Source organism: Moschus berezovskii, chromosome 21, assembly GCF_049115385.1.
Source record: "Moschus berezovskii isolate FMDL1 chromosome 21, NW_MosBer_1.0, whole genome shotgun sequence".
Lineage (NCBI taxonomy): Eukaryota > Metazoa > Chordata > Mammalia > Artiodactyla > Moschidae > Moschus > Moschus berezovskii.
In genome coordinates, this window is record NC_142480.1 from 47589558 (window position 1) to 47611753 (window position 22196).

The 22196-nt window shown below is 49.4% G+C and overlaps 1 protein-coding gene across 2 annotated transcripts in view; it reads right to left on the minus strand.

Moving 5' to 3' along the window:
* ZNF592 (zinc finger protein 592) overlaps positions 1 to 20194 on the minus strand; it is a 47867-nt gene extending 27673 nt beyond the window's left edge. The window contains exons 1-3 of one of the 2 annotated variants that reach the window (XM_055417878.2): positions 20082 to 20194; positions 6076 to 6184; positions 1529 to 1609 (exon numbers count right to left, since the gene is read on the minus strand). The gene's annotated coding sequence lies outside the window, so the exon portion shown is untranslated. The remainder of the gene's footprint in view (positions 1 to 1528; positions 1610 to 6075; positions 6185 to 20081) is intronic. The other variant, XM_055417879.2, reaches the window with a different exon arrangement.
* Positions 20195 to 22196: the final 2002 nt, after the last annotated feature.

Below are 22196 nucleotides of genomic sequence, written 5' to 3' on the forward strand. Positions count from 1 at the left end.
TCACCAATTAACTATGTGAGGATTTTGGGCAAGTCTTGGCTTAATATGTAAAATTAAACTAACTTGAAGGATCTCTGAGAAACTGAACAGGTTAGGCTACAAATTAAAACTATCAGATTTCTATGTAAAACTTCAATCCTAAAGAAGACAAGCAGACTGTCTACCACATATATACTATTGCCCTCCTCAATACACACCTGAGGGCTCCTTACAGATCTGCTGCTGCTGCTAAGTCACTTCAGTCGTATCCGACTCTGTGTGACCCCACAGACGGAAGCCCACCAGGCTCCCCTGTCCCTGGGATTCTCCAGGCAAGAACACTGGAGTGGGCCGCCATTTCCTTCTCCAATGTGTGAAAGTGAAAAGTGAAAGTGAATTCGCTCAGTTGTGTCCGACCCTTAACGACCCCACAGACTGCAGCCTACCAGGCTCCTCCGTCTATGGGACTGTCTAGGCAAGAGTACTGGAGTGGCTTGCCATTGCCTTCTCCGCCTTACAGATCTAAGTGATGCCAAGTCATGGATGTTCTGAGTCAGTCAGTGGCCTGTGCTTCATTTCATGAGGCACCTGGTATTCTGCTGCTTCTGCTGCTGCTGCTAAGTCGCTTCAGTCGTGTCTGACTCTGTGCAACCCCATAGACGGCAGCCCACCAGGCTCTGCCGTCCCTGGGATTCTCGTGGCAAAAACACTACAGTGGGTTGCCATTTCCTTCTCCAATGCATGAAAGTGAAAAGTGGAAGTGAAGTCACTCAGTCGTGTCTGACTCTTAGTGACCCCATGGACTGCGCCCATGGGATTTTCCAGACAAGAGTACTGGAGTGGGTTGCCACTGCCTTCTCCACCTGGTATTCTAATCATTAGCAAAAAACAGCCAGAGTCTCAGCTGTATACAAGAAAACAGTGCCCCAACAGACCCACGCAAAAACGAGAAAGTGTTCCATTTGTCTCTTTGTCTCATCTTTGCCAGGATGACTGCTATAAAATGCTTATCTGATCCCATCTCAAAATCCCATCACCTTCAGAACAGAGCTCAAACTCTTCCCCAGCAGGCAGAATCCATTCCCATCTGCGTCCACCTCTCCAGCCGCTGCCCAGGGTACCTTTCAGTTACCAGTGGTTCTCTCCAACTTTCTTGTGCCTGTGGGTCAGGCCCCTCACTGGCCCCCAGCATAAACCTGCCCCCAAACCCCCCTCATCCCAGAGCTCGTGCTCCACGCCCCCTCCTCCTGGATGCCTTCTCCTAAGAGTCTGCCCTTCTCTTGCTTTGTGGCAGCGCTGCCCAGGGGGGCTGGGATCATATCCTTTACCTCTAACACACCTGGCACCCAATGGCATGTGGGCTGTCATTGCCCCCACCCTTCCCAGAACCTTTTCCTGAGGCCCCTCAAACCCTGGACGACATACCTGTCCCTGCCTGCCCTGCCCAATGTGTCCCTACCTTTCTCCCCCTCTAGGCCCTTCCACCCCCAACCAAAAATTACATTTCCCAGGAAGAGAACTGCAGTGCAAGCATTCTGACAAGACTCACAGGATGTTAGAGCTGAAGCGGATCTCAGGAATGACCTGGTCCAGGGACTTCGGAATACCTGTCTGCAGACCGCTGATGGACCTGATGCAAAAGAATAACACGGGGAGTGACTTTACAACAGAATCCCAGGTTCCACTGTGGCAACTCTGATTCAATAGCCCTGGGACAGATCCCTGCATTGGTTTTTAAAGCTTCCCAGTTGATTACAGGGTCTGGGCTAGTACAACCTGTTCAATTTATTCACAAAGAACTGAGGCTCAGAAAGAACAGGTTCACCCATCTCATAATGATCCAATGCCAAGACTTATGCGGGCACCGAGGAAACAAAGCAAAGGCCCAGGCCCTGTTGTTGAGCACCTTCCCCTCTACAACCCACTGAAAACACCTCGCAGCCACATAGCTGTGGGCGCCCCCAAATGCTCATCTAGGGGAGACGGGCCTCCTCGGCAAGGAAGGGAGGAGGACTCTCTCTGACTGTCCCTGTCAGAAGTCACCCCACCCTCCCTGGTGCTCCTGTTTGTCTCACTTATGGGACAACTGCCTACCTTTATTTCAGTTACTTCAGTAACTCGTTCTCTCTCCTGCTTCTTCATAAGCCCCTCAGTAGGCACCTACTACATCACTAGTTAATCAGTATCCCTCAATTCAAGACTTGGCTTTCTACCTGGAGAGGCATCTCCAACCTAATGTGGCCAAAATCTAACTCGTGATTTCCTCCTACCTTCTTTCTCACTCAGTAAATGCCAACTCATCCCTTCCAAATGCTTAGGCCAAACCTCTGCATCCTCAAATCCTCTCCTTCCCCTCATAACCTTCATCTAAATCCATAAGCAAATCCCATCAACTCTACCTTCAAAAATCCAACCACTTCTCAGCACCTCCAATCATCTTCTCCTCTTTCCTGGATTCCCACAAAAGCCTGCTTGCCTCGTCTCCTTGACTCTACTGCTGTTGTTGTTTAGCCATAAGTTGTGTCCAACTCTCTGCAACCCCATGGACTGCAGCCTGCCAGGTTCCTCTATCCATGGGATTCTCCAGGCAAGAATACTGGAGTGGGTTGCCATGCCCTTCTCCAGGGGATCTTCCCAGCCCAGGGAGCGAACCCATGTCTCCTGCATTGGCAGGTGGATTCTTTACCACAGAGCCAGCAGGGAAGCCCCCTTGCCTCTACTACTCATTTTCAACACAGCAGCCAGAGTGCTGCTTTTAAAGCACCCACCAGATCATGTTCCTCCTCTCCTCAAAACCCTTCCATATCGTCCCATTTCACGCAAAGTCCAGTCTTCACCCTAACCTACATGCCCAGGATGATCTAACAGTTCCTCAACCATGCAGAGCAAACTCCTGCTCTGGGTCTCAGCATTTACTATTCCTCTGCTTAGGATGTTCCTCCCCTCAGATTTCTGTGGGCTCACTCTTCACTCCCTTCAGGTCTTTATTCAAACATCACTTTGTGAGGAGCCTTCTGTGACCACTACGCATAAGCTACCAATCCCCACCCTCACCATCAATTTCTGTCCCTTCAGTCTGCTTTGTTTTTCTTCATGGCCCTTAGACCATCTGACACATTATATAATTGCTCATCTATCTGTTGTCCATTTATAGGCTCCACTCCACTTGCTAGATGGTAACACCGGTTAGAAAGCGGGAATGATGCGACAGGCTTATCTGTCCAGAACTAAGATTGTTCAAGGATAGTACAGATTCCTAAGCAGATTTATTACCAGTCAAGCAGCTGGCAAATTTGCTGTTATTTGTGTTTAGCTTTTAAAAATCTATTATCAGTAGAGAGAAACTGAGTGGTGACGGGGCCTTGCCAGTGGGAAGGGTCTGAAGCAGCACTTGTCTATGAATTTGAGGCTTCTGTGGGACTGTTTAAGTTAAATATTTTATTGGTGGAAAGTGCCTACTGGCCACTGTGTCCACAATAAGGTCATCTGTCTTGAGGATGGGATCAGTGTGATGCCAGCAGAGGGGGAAGACTAGCTCTGAGATGATGAGGACATGGGCTGGTCTGGAATCTTAAGAAAAGAGGATACAACTCTGTGACCATACCAAAAATCACTGAATTCATGCATTTTACATGGGGAAATTGTATGTCATGTGAATTACATCTCCATAAAGCTGTTAGATTCTTAGAAAAGATGGAAAGAAAGGGGGACAGAACTGAAAGGAAGCAAGGTTAATAAGGACTGTACAAGGACCAGCAATGATACAAGTGGAAACTAGGTGTAGGCAACAAAGTCGAAGCAGAAGAAAGAACCAAGATAAACAGATACGTTGTAACCAGTCCCCCGTTTCCTCTCATTACTTGAAACAGACCCCTCAGCAGGAGCAAGTCCTGCGGGAAGCCACTTTGTTAAGAGGGAATGGGACCCAGAGACTGAGTAAAAAGGAAGACAGGGCTCCTGCTGTCCACACACCATCCTGAGGAGTCCCCACCCACTGAACTTTGTAAAGGCACCTCTTGGTAGCAGAGACCCCCAAACTTGGGCAAGAAGCCTCAGACCTACTGGGAACCAAGCATTCACTCCCAGAACAAAAGGTCCCCTCTGGTACCCACAGTGGCTCTGCGTGTGTCACCAATCTCACCTACCACGGGCAAACCAGAGTTCCCAAATTCAAGGGTTGGGGTGAGGGGCAAATGTGCTGTTAGTCTTGGGGTGTCTCTGCAGCTCCCCAGCTCACTACAGAGTTCGGAAGTCAGAGAGTCAAAGGCCTGGTCAAGGCTGCCTCTCCCAGCTGCTCTGTTCTCACTCCCCATTTCTTCTCCTCACAGCTCCACACATACTCTTCTCCTTCCGCTCCCTCTCTCATCCCCGACTCCCTCCTCCATGTCCCTCCTCCATCCCTCCGTCCCCTCCTCTCTCCCTCCTCCATCCCTCCGTCCCCTCCTCTCTCCCTCCTCCATCCCTCCGTCCCCTCCTCTCTCCCTCCTCCATGTCCCTCCTCCATCCCTCCGTCCCCTCCTCTCTCCCTCCTCCATGTCCCTCCTCCATCCCCTCCTCTCTCCCTCCTCCACGCCCCCTCTCCATCCCTCCATCCCCTTCTCTCTCCCTCCTCCATCCCTCCGTCTCCTTCTCTCTTCCCCCTCTCTCCCTCACTTTTTTCATTACTCCCTTCCTCCGCTCTCTTCTCTCCTTCTCCTAAAAGAGATCTGGGTGGGCTCTTCCACATGGCTGCTCAGATCCCAGGCAGCTAGCCTCCTGCAGGAACACAGGGCCCCAGCCAAGGCAGCTTTTCAGCTACAGCCTGGAGTGGCAATGGAGCTGACATCCAGGTATCCACATGCGCGCCCACTACGTATGTCTCTGGTGAGCCACGGGAATGACAGGGAATAATGTGCTCAAGAGGACATCTCTATGTGCCCTTCCACGGTCAGACAGAATGCAATATTAAAAGTGCTTATCTTTTAAAGATATTATCTGTAAAATGTTCACAAATAAAATTATGTAATATTTGGGATTTGCCTCAAAACAAACACAGGGCAGGAGGAAGAGGGAGGGGACAGAGACAATGAGACAAGATTGGCCATGAACTGATAACTGTTAGATCTGCTGTGAGGAATACATGGGGGTTTATTGTGTTATTTTCTCCGTGTATGCACATTTCAGCATACTAGGGACCAGATTCTTGGAGAATGGCCTCTACAGCTGCAATGAGCCAACCTCCAAGGTCATACCCATTAGAATGGCTATTATCAAAAAACAAACAAAACAAAACAGAAAACAGCAAGTGTTGATGAGAATGTGGTGGAGATATTGCGGTCCTTATGAACTGCTGGTGGGAATATACTGTTTTCCATCGTGGCTACGATTATGCAAACACAGTGGATCTAATGCTTCTACTTCTAGGCACACAGCCAAAAGAACTGAGAGGGGCCCCAGAGAAGCATTCGTAAATCTATGTCCACAGCAACACGATCCACAATGTCCAAAAGGTGGGAAAAAACAAAAAACAAAACCACCCAAGGATCCATCAATGGATGAATGGGTAAACAAAATGTGATATAAATATAAAAGGGAGTATTATTCAGTCACAAAAAGGATTGAAATTCTGATACAGGCTAAAACATGGATGAACCTTAAAGACAATATGCTAAATGAAATTAGCCAGATACAAAAGGACAAACATGGCATGATTCCACTTAATAAGAAGTACCTAGAGTAGTCAGATTCATAGAAACAAAAAGCAGAACAGTGGTTATCAGGGGGTAAGGGGAGAAAGTATCAGGGACCATTATCTAATGGTACAGAGCTTCAGTTTGGGATTATGGATAGATCCTAGAGATAGATGGTGGTGATGGTTATGTAGATGTCCTTAATGCCACTGAACGTACATTTTTAAATGGTTAAAATGGGTTAAGTCAACTATATTTCAATAAAAATAATAATGAAAACACTCAAAAAATGCTAGAATCCCCTTAAAAAGTGGTTAAAATGGTCAATTTTCTTATGTACATTTTACCACAATTTTTAAAAATAATAGCAGCTATCAAGGGACTTTCAGCTCTTCAAGGCCAGCTCAGGTGAACCTAGACATCATACCTCAGTGAGGCTCTCCAAACAAGGGTGTAGTAGGGGTCGCTGGGGGTGCAGAGCTGTGGAGAAAGGAACAGCTGCTACCTAGGCACATGGTCTAGTTTCCAAATACCACCTAGGAAAGAAGAAAAATAAAATGTCTTTTAATAGGCCTGAAGGGCAAACATTAAAGTAAGTTAATAATAATAATAAAGTGTAGGTCAGACCCTGAGAAAAATCTCCAAATGCAATTCAAAGCAGGCATCAAATGTAATCCAAGATAAAATCTTCCCTATCCCAGAAGGGCTTCCCAGGTAGCTCAGAGATAAAGAATCCACCTGCGAATGCAGGAGACAAAGGAGATGCAGGTTCAACCCCTGGGGTGGGATGATCCCCCTGGAGAAGGTAGCCGCTCCAGGATTCTCGCCTGGGAAATCCCACGGACAGAGGAGCCTGGAGGGCTAGAGTCCCTAGAACTCTCAGAATCAGACACGACTGAGCAACTACACAACGGTAACAACAGTCCAGACCCTCTCCTTTTTGCTTATCACAGTGTGGCGGTTCAGAGTCCAGACCACCTGCGTTCAAATCCAGTTCTGCTACGTACTGGCCACGTGACCTTGGGCAGGTTTTCTCACCTCTGTGTCTCAGTTTTCCTGTATGTAAAATGGGGATTACAGGAGTTCAATGAGGTAATATTCATAAAATTCTTACCCTGCCTTAAACATATCAAATACACGTGTTTGTTAGGTATTTTACCACCAACCTCAGTGGCCAGCAAGCTTCACCTCATAATCTTTCAGAGTGCCCCTGCAGACAACTGAATCCCTAAACATCAGGCTTACTGGAGACACGCACAGGGGACAGAGACGGGACAAGTGAAGGCTGGTCACCCCTCATCACAGCTCACCCTCCAGCAGGAGGGTCACAGAAGCAGAGGGCCCAGAAGTGTGCAAGGCACCTGGGGGCAGGCAGGTTGGGAAGAGTCACAAGTATGGGAGAGACGGGGAAGGGACAAGCACCAAGCAGGAGGTGAGGACAGGAGGGAAGATGTGTTTTAACTTCTTTGTTTTTTAACTTGTTCTTTGTTTTAACTAAGCGGTCCTCAACTATACCTGAACGGAACCAACTTGGGAACCTTGGGAAAGGCCACAGCCCCCCAGATTCCAGTGTAACAGGCCCGTGTGGAGAAACCCTCAGGTGCATGCATGACACACAAGAGACAGAACTAAAAGTCTCATTTCTAATTCTGCTCCCTCTCACTCTAATTCCGCATTCCCTCACTTGGCTTCATTTTTGTCTTAACTTTGATAGAACAGCATTTGATTGGATTCTAAACAGAGATATAGACAATATTAGTAGAAAAATGTATAAGGGAATGGAAGGAAACTCATTATCCCAATTCTACAGAAGGGAAACACAGAAAACTTGTTATTCCTTTTCTTATTTGGACCTTATGTTTTCAAAACATAAACAAGCAGAAAACATGCTTCCACATGAGGATAAAGTCCGAGGCCAAGGGACAGGGTAGGTGATGTCTTAGATCTGATGCCCAAAATGAGTTAGTTCCAAGGTACTCCAATGAGCGTGACCGATTCTTTATCCCAGGGTACTCTCAGTTCCTGCCGACACTGGAGTCTTCCGGGTTATTCCAACCATCTTTGCTGCCCAGTAACACAGCCTGGTTGCACAGAGTAGTGGCAAACTTGAGCATCAGGCTCCACTGACCCAGGCTGGCTGGTTCTCTCGGGTCCCCCTACATTCTACACACACGTGGATTTATAGGAGCTTCACCATTTATAAAAAACTACTGCCACTTCACAGGGAACTTGCCAGTTGAGTAGCAGAAATCAAGACTCAAGTTCAGGCTCCCAGGTGCCTCCAAGGACCAGAGTGCCCTTCTACCCAGGGACTGTGAACCAAGAGGTCTGACTTCACACTGCAGGTACCCAACCTCCTCGTCTTCCCAAGGTGCTATTGTATATGGCACACATTTTCCTTCAACTGGTATTGAGACATTCACTAGAGTCATTGCCATAATTATGACACACCTTAGGGTGTTGTAAGACTGAGGTTAGAAATCTAGAATACTGTTCTAGATTAGAAGTTCTTCCAACACCAGAAAGATTAAGAACTGTCAGAGCCCAGGAGATTCTAGGAAGCCATTAAATTTAAGCTGCTAACTCTACAAGCAAGAAAATGAAGGCCCAGAGAGGTGAGGTAATCAAATGAGATAAAGGACATAAACTGAAAAGAGTTTTATTACCATGGAAGATTCTTCTTATTCCTAGCAAGGCCACTGGCCCTGCCTAAGCTTCCCAGAGGGCCTAAAGTCTCCAACTCACAGTTACCATCCAAACCTCTCCATCAAACACCCAGCATCAAGCTTATTAACGCTTAGACCAGTGATTCTGGTCCTGGAAGCACATGAGAAACACCCAGGGAGCAATATTAATACCTAACCCCACCTCAGACCAACTAAATCAGTGGGGCCAAGCATTTTATAGAAAACAATGCAAAGGACTGATATTGTCTAGGGTTGTGAACCACGGTCTTTAGACCAAAGTATAGTCTGGGGATGTCTGGCCTCAAAAATCAACCTGAAATCTTGCTAATAATGCAGACTTCTGGGTCCACATGGAGACTGACTTCAAGTGAGAGAAGAGCATCCCAGGAATCCGAGGCTGACCAGAGAACCACAGCGCTGGCACTCAGTGAGTCCTGGAAATCACACCCGTGTTCCAGTTGACCCTGTGGTCCAGGATGGCCCCAGCAGCTGGTCTGGCAAAGCCTCCTGGATGATTTAGACTTTGGTTCCCTCTCTAAGCGGAGAGCCCCTGCAGACGCCCCACGGCATCAATCCCCAGCAGCTGCATGAACCTTTCAGAAAGGAAGGCAGAGTCTATCACGGTTTTGCACGGCCAACCCGTGCCTCCCATCTTACCCAGAGCTAAGGCGCAGGCCCGACAAGGATCTACAAGCCCAGTGGGCCCACCCCAGCCCCCTCTCCCATACCTGCCCCCTCCTCTCTCTAGTTTTTCCTCTCCACCAACTGCTCCTCCCTCACGGCTCCCTCTCTCACTCCTTCAGAGCTCTGCTCAAATGTCCTTCATCACGGAGACGTCCCTACTTCACGCAGAAAACCTGCCTCCCCACCAAACCACTCTGTCCTCTATTCCTGCTTTTTTTTTCTCCATAATACTTTTCACCACCTCTCAAACTTTGTTCTCCTTATTACCTGTAAGCCTTCACACACTAGATCACGAGCTCCATGAAAGTAAGACTTTTGTTTATTTTCTTCTGTGTTATCATCCCAGTACCTATAGTGCCTGGCATAGAGCAGACACCCAAATATTGATTCTAGGAATTAATACCTTAGAAACACCAATCTCAAAACACGATTTGTACCAAAAGATCATCAAAGAGCCGATTATGCCGAAATCACTTCTTCATTCATCTCATCTTGGCCGAAAGCTTTTTAAAAACAGGCTAAAAGCCTAATGAAACAGAGACCATTTAGAAATAAGGATTTTCAGTCAATTAATCCAGTCCAAATGGGTCTGTGAGTCAATGACAACTTGTTCTGAGAAACAGATAAAACTATGGAAACAGAAAACACAGTTGAAAGAAGTTAATCAGATGGATGGATTTCAGATACTGCCCTGGTATCCATGCAAGTTCAGAAGAAAACCTGAGCACACTCACAGCCTTTTCCCCACAGGGAAGTCTCCAGCAGACCAGAGAGGATAGGCAGGCTCCCATCTGGGGTGAGTCGGCAACATGCAGGGCCAGTGCAGGATACAACCGCCTGTTCCCCACAGAATGAGCCACCAAACGAACACACCTGAGGGGGACCCATCTCCTTCCCTGCGCCCACTTATCCCCACCTGCTTCCAAAACTCATCTGAAACCACGGACAATAAAAGCTCGACCAGGCTGGGAGCACAGAAGCTTTTGTTAAGGCCTCATAGCGGCTGGGGAGAATTCTGCCATTACTAGGTCTCACTGAGGTCCTCGGTGCTGCTTCCTGCCTCCATCCTGGTCCTTGCTAACCTCTCTCCTCGCCACCTCTGGTCCCTCCCCACAGTCATCCTATGTGTCTCTTTAAGACCAATCTTCCCCCAATCACCATTTTTATCAGTCATCTACTCTGCTCAAAAATCTACAATAGTTTCCTGTGGCAACCTCATCAGCTGCAACCCCAATGCCAGGCTTTTGAGAACCTCCGTAACCTAACCTAGGCGTTGACCAAGTCTCTTGACTTTGCATTTCAACAGCTGCTTCTTCACCTGCCTCAAAGCACCAAATCACTGCCTTCACCTTCAACAGCACCAGTAAGAGACCAGATTGCAGAGACTGGAACAGACCAGGTCTCCAACTTCCATTCCTGCCAAAAGCATCCTCACTCTCCACACCACCCACACCCATTCCCCCACCCCAGCTTCTATTATGTTGTTTGTTTGTTATTTGGATATTTTTGGCCTTGCTACACGGCTTGTGGGATCTTAACTCCCCAACCAGATATTGAACCTTGGCCCTCAGCAGTGAAAGCAGAGTCCTGACCATTGGCCCACCGGGGAATTTCCCCCCTCCTCCCAGCCTCTAGTCCCACTGCCCTTTCCCACTCGACTTCCACGACACACACGCACTGCACACTTGCCTCTGTGCTCATTCGCTCAGTCAACAGCATTAGTTGAGCACCTAGTACATGCCAGGCCTTGTTCCAGCCACTGTGGACACCACAGAACAAAGCCCCTCCCTGCGCAACGAGGACATTCCACGAGAAACAAGCAAATTCATGTCAGGTAGTCACACAGCCTTTCTCAACAGGAGTTCAACTGAAGTCAGAAATTGGAATGACTACATTCTCAATTCTGAAGCAAGTGAGAGAGCAGAGGAGGTTTTAGGCAGAGGAAAGAGCAAGCAGAAAGCCCTGAAGCAGCAAAGTGTTTGGTGCATGCAAAGAACCTGAACCAGAGCAGAGGCTGAGACAGGAGATGGAGATGCGAAGCAGATAATGGAGGGCCACTGCGAGGACTGATGTTCACTTTCAGATGGAAGCCTGGGGGAGGACATGGGGTAGGGGAGCGACCTGCCCTGACCTTCACAAAAAGATCATGCCCCCCTGCCATCTATCATCAGGGAGTAAAATTATGAGGGACTTGTTTTCTTGAATGTTTCAAAATCTTCTAAACTGAGTATGCATGCATGCTAAGTCGCTCAGTCATGTTTGACTTTGCAAACCTTTGGACAGCAGCCTGCCAGGCTTCCCTGTCCATGGGATTCTCTAGGCAAGAATACTAGAATGGGAAGGAGAAGAGGGCATCAGAGGATGAGATGGATGGACGGCATCACCAATGCAATGAACATGAACTTGGGCAAACTCCGGGAGATGGTGAGGGATGGGGAGGCCTGACTTGCTACAATCCATGGGGTTGCAAAGAGTCAGACCCAACAACCACACACACACACACACATCCACTCTTTTTTAGACTCTCTTCCCACGTAGACCATTACAGAGTATCGCATAGAGTTTCCTCTGCATACAGCAGGTCCTTGTGTGTGTGCTCAGTCGTGTCCAACTCTTTCCAACCCCATGGACTGTAGCCCGCCAGGCTCCTCTGTCCATGGGATTTCCCAGGCAAGAATACTGGAGTGGGTTGCCATTTCCTTCTCCAGGGGATCTTCCTGACCCAAGGATCAAACCTGAATCTCTTGTATTGGCAGGCAAATTCTTTACCAGTGAGCAACCGAGGAAACCCTATTTTATATATAGTAATGTGTATACTTCAATCCCAATTTCCCAATTTATCCCTCCCCTGTAACCCTCTGGTAACCATACCATATTTTTTAAATGAGAGAAAAACAAACTTCTAATCCTTTAAGCTGCTTGCTGCTCAGTCATTCAAGTCATGCCCGACTCTTTGTAACCCACTGGACTGTAGCCTGCCAGGCTCCTCTGTCCATGGGATTTCCCAGGCAAAAATACTGGAGTGGGTTGCCATTTTCCTCTCCAGGGGATTGTCTCAACCCAGGGATGGAACCGGTGTCTCCTGTGTCTCCTGCATTTCCTGCACTGCAGGTGGATCCTTAACCTGCTGAGCCATCCATCAGCGAAGTCCTTTAAGACTGAGCCCAAATTCCACCTCCATCCCAAAGTCCCCTGTACCTGTAGTCCCCTGCACTACACCCTACACCCAGGACAGCAGGACCACTAGGCTGGCCCCAGCATTAGCAGCACGTGCCCACAGCAACTAATGTTCATCGAAGTTTCCTGTGCTGCCCACACGCCTCTTCTGTCGCATGGAACATGTCCCTTTGGACACTCTTGCCCCCAAGTGCCTGCCTGGGTCCCAGTCTCTCTCCCCACTGACTTAATTAACTCCTGGTAATTAAAGATACTGTTTAGTGATGAACTGCCAAGAGACTGACCTCTCTCACCGGGTGTAAATATTTTAAAAGGGGACTCTAAGGGGAAATGCAAACATCTTCAGACTCAGGGGAATGGTGGAATGATAGGCACTGGGGCTCACTGGGGATATGGGTAGGTGGCTGCCGTCTAAGGATACAGCTGCTTAGAAAAGCAATGTCAAAGGGAGACAAGTGGGGTAATGAAAAATGAGATTACATCACTGCCACCATCTCCCTCCTCCCAAACAGCCATTGAATCCATTTTGGGTACCAGGGAATATTCCCCAGAGGTAACCCCAGCCATCTCAGAGGGGTGACTGGTGTGAAAGTAACCACCACCCTCAGAAACAAAATCCCTCTTAAGACACGTCTGGCCTGGAAGCAAATTGTTCTCTAATTGCTTTCAGTGGGGAAACTCCTTGAGGGCGAAGTTCATCTCACATGATACTTTTATGCTCCATGGAGCATCCAGCTCTGTCTGGGCTGGGCCCAGGGTGGGCCTTACTAAAGCAACTGTAGATAACTGATCAATGATGGCCCAGTGGCAAAAAGGCTCTAAAGGATTTTAAATACAAGCAAGCATTCTAACCAAGGACAACAGTAGTATTAATCATACACCTAATATTTTTAACAGCCTGAAGATTTACAGCTTTAATGAAGTCTCAGGCAGTGAAGCAGTTTTTACAACCTCAGCCAGTTCAGTTCAGGTCTGGAGAATCTGTCTAACAAGGCAAAGGCAGACAGCAGCCCCGTTCACACAGACCTGAGCCTCAGCTGGGCCAAGCACCAGAAGAATCTGAACAGCTGCTCATTACCCACCCTGGACTCCCTTCTCCTCCAAAAAATTCATTCTACTTGTCAGCTCCTCCCAGATGGGTGCAGCTCTGGCTCCCTGAATTAAAGAACCATTCCCATCAGAGGTCCTAGCCTAATTCACTACTGGGGAGAACGTGTCTTTACTGCACGTCTAACAAAGGCAGTGGCCAAGGAGGGGTGGCCTGGTTCAACACCATACCTCTTCTAGAGGAAAGCAGTTCTGAGCAGTTCAGAGTTTTTGCTTTAGGGCATTCAATGTCTGTCTCTAAAATTAAAAACAGATTTACTGGTTGTTTTCTTTTTGTAAAGATGACATACAAGCTCATAGAAAATTCAAATGATAGGCAAAAATATAAAGAAAAGAGTAAAAACCACTCCAATCCCACCACTCAGTGGTAAAATCTTAAGAGTAAGCTCTGTTCTGCAGAGAAGTGAACCCATTCTGAGTTAAACCTGGGGTGTTGCTCTTGCCTTCCTGGATAAGCCTGTGGATTTTGTTTTTGTAGAAGCCCATTAATGCTACCCCTGAAATACTGGAAAAAATTCCACAGGTCTCCAATATTTCTGAAGCTCATGAATGGACATAACAAAGTCATACAGATCCCCTGTCCCACACTGACTCGAGGCCAGGAGCTCATCTGTTCAGCAGACATACCCCTTTTTTCACTCAACATGGCAGCAGTCTTTCTACAATCGATCACGTAAATAGAAAGTGTGTGCAGAGCTCCAGCACATCTCCTGGAGCATGTCAATGACAGGAAGGGGGACAGACACCACACCTCTTAATACAGCACCTCAGAATCTGAAATGGAGAATCTGGGTAAATGTGACTTTACCCAGAATCACCCAGCCAACAGAGGATAGCTGTTCTCTAAGCGCTGATGCACTTGAGGAATGACTCTGAGGTGACACCAAACTCAGAAGGTGCTCATTAACTTTTCTTTCAGTCATAAAAAGGGTCAGATGTGTCATTTCAACACACACATAAACACTTCCCACTGTCAAATAAAAATGAATAGTTGGCTGAAGTAGCACTTTTATACCTAAAAACCTTTCTCAGAATTAAAAAAAAAACTAATGGACATCCCCTCCTCCACTCCTAAAGCATGAAGGGGGAGAATACTGGACCAGATGCCCACAGACAGAGACACACACAAACTGTGGGCAAATGACCGGATGCCCACAGACGGAGACACACACAGACTGCGGGCACACGACCAGATGCCCACAGACGGAGACACACACAGACTGCAGGCAAACAACCAGATGCCCACAGACGGAGACACACAGAGACTGCGGGCACACTGGACCGGATGCCCACAGGCGGAGACACACAGAGACTGCGGGCACACGACCAGATGCCCACAGACGGAGATACACACAGACTGCGGGCACACTGGACCAGATGCCCACAGACGGAGACACACAGACTGCGGGCACACTGGACCAGATGCCCACAGACAGAGACACACACAGACTGCGGGCACACTGGACCAGATGCCCACAGACGGAGACACACACAAACTGTGGGCAAATGACCGGATGCCCACAGACGGAGACACACACAGACTGCGGGCACACTGGACCGGATGCCCACAGACAGAGACACACACAAACTGTGGGCAAATGACCGGATGCCCACAGACGGAGACACACACAGACTGCGGGCACACTGGACCAGATGCCCACAGACGGAGACACACACAGACTGCGGGCACACTGGACCGGATGCCCACAGAGACACACACAGACTGCGGGCACACTGGACTGGATGCCCACAGACGGAGACACACACAGACTGTGCGCATACGCCACTACTCCACCTCACAGATATCGACACTTGGCGTGCTCTCCTATTTGGGATGCTCCTATTTTTGTAGGAAAAGAAAAAAGTTAAAACCAACTTGCACAGAAAGATAGAGCTGGGGAGAAAGATTTAATAAAAACACTAAATATTAAAATGCTAAAAGTAGATCTAGGTTACAGGGTTTATCATTTTTATTTCATTTATATACCTATCTGTATTGCCTAAATTTTCTATATGAAAAACGTCCTTTAGAGTTTTAAAAGAAAAATAATTAATCCATAATCTAGGTTGGAATATTTGAATTTTGTTTTCCACTGTAGAAAAATACAGATTCAGAGCTCTAGGGGGTCCACAACTCTTTCCAGTTTTGCAGAAGCAGAAATATTAAGACGAAGCTCAAACCACATGAAGATTCCCATGCAATAGGAAAGCTCACCATGACCAGGCTAAGTAGAGAGCAAGAATTAGTACCTTCTTTCCTGTTCCCCATGTGTAGGCAAGATGAAAATCCTAAACCAACTCTCCTTCAGGTGCAACCCCAACCCACCCCCACCCAACCTCTTTCAAGAGTTCACAGACCTCTGTTCTCGGAGCAACTTCCAATGTACCTGTCCACAACCACCCCTTGGCCACAAAATTACCCACACCACTTGGTATCTGCATACCTTTCCCAATAACCCAGTCCTCAGTTCAGTTCAGTTCAGTCACTCAGTCGTGACCGACTCTTTGCGACCCCATGAATCACAGCACGCCAGGCCTCCATGTCCATCACCAACTCCCGGAGTTCACTTAAACTCATGTCCATTGAGTCGGTGATGCCATCCAGCCATCTCATTCTCTGTCGTCCCCTTCTCCTCCCACCCCCAATCCTTCCCAGCATAAGAGTCTTTTCCAGTGAGTCAACTCTTCGCATGTGGGAGCCCCTTTTGCAATACTTTATTTCTAAAAAAGTTATTCCTCTTTTTCCTTAAGTTTCACAAACACAGGATCCCATTCAAATGATACAGAATTATTCATTCCATCAATTAATAAACATTGTTAACTACACTGTATAGAGCTTTAGGGCAAGGTTACGTTAACAAAAAAGGGTTAGTATTCATGGAGCCTGAGAAAAACAAATGGGAATTGAGAAGCAAGAGTTTGTTAGTATGTCCGAGCCCTGCCCAGAAGTTAGGGGGTGGGGGTGGGGAGGGCCATGACCAGAGGACAGAAACATCTGTCATTCTGCAGTTTCATTTCTCAAGGCTAGTTAATACCCTGATTTTTTGCATCAGTCTCTTCCAAGTTTGGTTAGTCAGTTTCCCTGGATCTCAGTCAGCTCCATGTGGCCTACAAAACTGAATTTCAGGGCTTCCCTAGTGGCTCCCTGGTGGCTTCAGTGGTGAAGAACCCACCTGCCAATGCAGGAGACAACAGATTTGATCCCTGGTCCCGGAAGAGCCCACATGCTGTGGATGTGGTGTAACTAAAGTCAGTGCGACACAACTATTGAACCTGTGCTCCCGTGGCCAGGAGCCACAACTACTGAGCCCATGTGCTGCAGCTACTGAAGCCCGCACACCCTAGAGCCCAAGCTCAGCAACAAGAGAAGTCACTGCCATGAGAAGCCCGCACACCACAACTAGAGAGGTAGCCCCCACTCACCACAATGAGAGAAAAGCCTGAGCAGCAACAAAGAGCAACACAGCCAATAACTAAATAAAAATTATACTAAAAAAAAAAAACCACCTGAGTTTCAGGTTTCTGAAACTTCAGATACTAAAGCCCTGAGATCCCACCAAAATAAAGTCACCTCCCAGGGTGACAACCGTATCCACTCTCTATCAGCAGCACCCACCATGGTATGGATCTGATGTATCCAACAGTCTTTAATAGGTCCCTGTGCCTTACGGAATTAAATCCAAACCTGACCTGCCTTTCACAAGGCTGCCTTACCAGCCTCATCCCTGGACAAACCAAGCCTCTCACGGCTCCGTGTTTTCACGTATGACTCCCTCTACATAGAATGTCCTTTGCCCAGTCTTACATGGTGGTAACACTGTTCCTCCAAAGCCCAGTTCAGAAGTCACCCTGGCCCCAAAGCCTTCCCTACTTCCCCTGGCATTTAGTTCTTACCATTGTTAACTGTAGCTCTCTAAATACAGGGTTTTTTGAGAATTTGTTAAATACATTGTAGCTCATTTTAATTATCTGACCTCCCCTAGATACACTGAGCTTGAGGGAAGGAACTCACATTGTATCCATAAGCCCCAGTGCAGTGTCAAGACTGAAACAAGAGATCAGTGTTGAAGGACTGAGCCCATGGAACACTGGCATTAAGTTATTTAAAGGAAAACAGAGTCTCACAATATTCAAGAACTGAATTGTCCCTACAGTTAATCTCATCCAAAATGACAACAGGGCTGGGAGGCAGTGTGGATGTTTTAAAATGTTAAGTAATAAAAGCAACTAATGTGTACTAAAAGTAAATTTCATTAGCACAACAACCCTAGGAGGTAGGTACTTTTATCTGCATTGATGCTGAGAAAAGCTTGAGGCTTTTTCCAGACAGGAAACTGAGGCACCAGAAGGGTTAAATAACTCAAAATCCCTCAGTAAGTGGCAGAAGCAAGACACAAACTCAGTAGTCTGGCTCCAGAGCCAGAGGGCTCCGGAATCAGGAAGATCTGGGTTTGAATACAGATTATGTTACAAATGTAGCTTTGGATATGTCATCCAACTCCTCTGAGCTTGTATAATGTAAAGGGGGCAGGACAACTCCTCTTTGAGTGCAGAGAAGATTAAGTTAAATATGATAATGTTTGTAAAAGTCTCTAAAATTGATTCTCCCACCTAACAGGCACTCCATAAATGTTAATTCATTTTTTTTTCCCTTCCTAAAAGCTGGGCAAAATAGTCTCTCTGAAAGAAAAGATCCTCCTCCCCCGGACTGCTTGAGGCTTTTCCAAGCAGATCAAGTAGTGAGGCCACTCCACACGTAGAGCCTCGCCTTACCTTACCTGCTTATCTCTGTCCATACCAGAGTCCTTTTAAAATGTAAATATCATCATGTCACTTACTTAAAACCCTTCAAAGGCTCCTAATTACACTGGGGGTAAATCCAGAAGGGAAAGGCATTCTGTCCCGGAGGCCCCCAGCGAACTGACACACCTGTCTATAAACTTATCTCCTCTCCAGCCACACAGGCCTCTTTCACTTCCTCCAACTTACCAAGCTCCGTGCTGCTCCACACATGGTTAACTCTCACCCTCCTTCAGGTCTCGGCCTAAATGTCACTTCCTCAAGGGACGCCTACCCTGAGCCCCCAACCCAAATCAAGGCCCATTATCTCTCACCACCCTCTTCACCTTTCTCTCCTTGTACTCATCAGTTTGAAATGATTAGTTCACCACTTTCTTCAACGTTTTATTCAAAAGACAACTTCTCAGGAGCCCTTTACAGACCACTCAAATATAAATTCAGTCTCTACCCAATAACCCAGTCACCTGTTTTCTTTTTCTCATTAGCACTTATTAATGGCATATATTTTTATTATATATTTTATTTTATTGTCTGCACAACGCCCCCCATCCTCATTAAAGCTCCACAAGGGCAGTTATTTTTGCTTCGTTTTCTTCACAGCATCTAAACCAATGCCTAGCATGTATTTGTTGACAAATACCTGTTGCCGAGTGATGTTTCAGATTATTTGTTTATTACTGAGTCTATGAATTCAAGGTAAAACATAGCTTTCTGGCTTACCCCTATACTCCCAGCACCTAGTGCTGTGGCTGGCACATAGTAAGTGCTCAGTAAAATTTTACTGAATGAATCGAAGCCATGACCAGTGGAACAACTGGAAAGCGGTCAAACTCTGTGTGCTAGCACCTTGCTTCCTCTTCTCTTTCACTGCATAATGTACTTGGGGTGAGGCAACAGACCCCTGAAAACCCATCAGACACTTTCCAGGCCAGGCATCTGTCTGTCCACACCAACAGATGCACCCAACAGACCCTGCGGAACACAGAGCTGAAGGCAAGTGGGCCAGCCCTGAGCCAAATACAACCTTTCCCCACTCCCCACCAAGTCCCATTCTCTGCCAGTCCTATCCTAGGCTAGTCCTGGGTGCCAGCCATGCTGGTCTGGGTGGGCCCGCGGATTTATTCCAGTCCAGGATTTTTAATGCCACCTCTGGCCTACTCAAAAAAGAAAAGTTCAAAATCCCTGAGCTGCTCCAATAATCCTAGTGTTCTCGGAAGCAGGCATACCTAAGGTCGTCCGGACCCCTCCCCCTCACAAGCGCTGATCCAAGGCCAGGAGGCCATCTGTCCAGCAGACGCTCCCCGTCCGCCCTCGGGTCACATTGAGCCTCTTCTCCCCCAGTTTGGCAGGAAGAGTCCCTGCAGGGAGACAATCTCCACCCTGATCAACAGGCCTGGTCACCCTCCCTGGGCCCCCCAACTCTGGAGCAGGCATACCCGTCTGCTCCCGAAGAAACCTCCCCCAGGGACAAGAACTTGGGCGGAGGTGGGGGCAGGGACTGAGGGGCGCCAAAAAAGGACGATCCCCCAAGTGTCTGCCCCATGACGGCGCCAGCTCTTCGGGCGGCCGGGATGGTCCGGCTGACAGGGCGCCCCGGCCGGGCAAAGTGGCACCGTTATCCGTGCCCGGGCGGGGGGCCGCGGGCCGACGCCAAGGGCGGCCGCCCGTCTCGCGCGGGGAGGACAGACAGCAAGCGTGCCCGCCCGGCGAGGCAGCGGCGGGTCGGGACGGCGGAAGGGGCAGGCGGCCCGTCCGCCGGGGGCGGGGTGGGGTGGCGGCCGGGGCCCGCCAGGCGGCGGTCGGGGGAAGTAGCTGCCGCCTCAGGCGGCGAGCAGGGTCCGCCCGGCTGCAGGGCCGGGCCGCGGCGCGGGCGCGGGCTCGGCCCCGGCTCCGCTCTGCCCCGGCTCGGGCTGGGGCGGCCTCGGCGGCGGCCCCGGCCCACAAGCCCCGCCCGGCCCGGCCCGCGGGGGGCGCTTACCTGGCGGCGGCGGCGGCTGCAGGCCCCGGGCTCGGCCGCGCGCGTCCCCAGCGCCGGCTGTGGGAGCCACAACATGGCGACGGCGGTGGCGGGCGGGGCTGCGGCTCCGGGGGCGGAGCGGGGGCGGGAGCCTGCCTGGCGGCGGGACCTGGCTGGGGCCGCGGGCGGGGAGGGGGAGGGTGGCCGGCCGGGCGGAAGGCGGCTGGGACCTGGGCACCCGCCCAGGGCGGTGCGGCTGAGGGGCAGCCCCGGCCTGGGGCCCGGCCTCTCGCCTCTCGCCTCCCGCCCCAGGCGGGCTGCTCGGCCCCGACCCGACGGCGGCGACGGCAGTGGCGGCGGGCGGGGCGGGGCGGGGACGGCGGCGGGCAGGGCCGGACCCTCGGCCTCGCCTGCCCCAGCCGAGCACCCGGCGCGGTTCCGGTCCGGCGGCCGCCCCCGGCCACCTGGGCCTCTGGTCCTCCGGCGCGCCTCCCGGGCGCGGGGCCTGGGGTCGGGCCCGACGTCCCTCACTAGAGGGCCACGATCTGCCTACGCGGCGCCTCGCCCCTGCGGACAGGAGCGCCTCGGGAGCCGGGACGGCGTCCTCTTCCTTCAAAATCCGGCTCGTAGTGGGGCCTAGGAGGCTGTTAGCAGAAAGGGAGCAGAGGCGGCCTGGGCCTGCGCTTAGTAGGTGCGCCCTAAATGCTCGGTCATCGCTGCATCTGGGGACTTGCACTGGGGCCTGGAGGTGCAGGGGCGCTGTGACACGACCGTGAGACCCGCGCCGAACGGAGTTGGCGGCCTGGCGACGGCTGCCTCCCAGGGGTAGACTGAGAGATCCTCCGAGTTACTGGGGAAGCGCTGACTGTGCGAGGTGAGAACTCGGAACAGGCGGGCAGAGGGCCAGGAAGGACCTTCCAAGAACCCGGAGGACCCGGGAACGGGCGGCGTTAAAAGTGGCAGCCAGGTGGGGAGGGGAGAGCACGGAGTCGGTGTTTGGCACTGAGCACCCACTGCTAATGGAGAAATGCCCTCAGAAGAACCAGGAAAGAGACGCCAATTTGCTCGAGGGGTGGAACTAGCTCAGCCAAGGCCTGCTCTGGGCCAGGCTCTTCGCTGAGTTGAGCACTGGGTAGGCAGTTTGCGGTGGTGGAGCAATGAAGGCAGTAAAGGGTGATGAATCCAGAAATTTGGCAGGGGGACGGAGGGGAGGAAGGGGTGGGGCTGGGGGAAGGGACTGGGCCTGTGGCTCCAGGGGTAGTAACTGTGATTAACACTGGAAATTTCCTAATCATCTAGTGTTCTCCCCATACACAAGTGTATGAAAGGTAAATACCTGAGATGATCGATAGGTTAAATAACTTGATTGTGGTAATCATTTCCGCGTACACATATGTATATAAATCATCATATTGCATACTTTCAATATGTGTATTTGTTTGTTAATTATACCTCAATAAAGCTGGAGAAAAAAAATTTTAAGGTAAAGGAGAGGTGATTTTTTTTTTCTTCTTTTTTTCAATTTGAGCAAGAACTCGCAAAGGAGCTGAGAGGGGAGACTAAAAGATAAAAGATAGGATAATTAATAGTGGGTGATCTCAGAAAAGAAAAAGGAAATAGGGCTGGGGAAGAGGGAGGAAGGAATCCGAGAAGAGGCACATCTCTTCCCACTAGATATAGACGCTACACAAAGACAGAAATATTTTGAGGTGAGGAGGCATGCATGCTCAGCCCTGCATGTTTCCATGGGTCAGCTGCCTGGATGACCCCGAGTCAACCATAATCCTTCAGGGGTCACTGTCCTTTAAAGTTTAAGTGCAATTGGCTCAAACCCCTATTACACTTAGAATGGGAAACACAGCTTATGTGTCAATATTTCATGGGGGGACTTCAATTTCTCCAAATTATCATTGGCCCCAGTTTCCTGTTTCCCAAAACATAATCCACTGTGCTTTTTAAGGAAATTTGTCTCTATATCCTGCATTATTGTTGTTCAGTTGCTAAGCCGTGTCCGACTCTTTTGCGACCCCGTGGACTGTAACCCACATGCTCCTCTGTCCACGTGATTTTCCAGGCAAGAATACTAAGGTGGGTTGCCGTTTCCTTCTCCAGGAGATCTTCTGGGACCAGGGATCA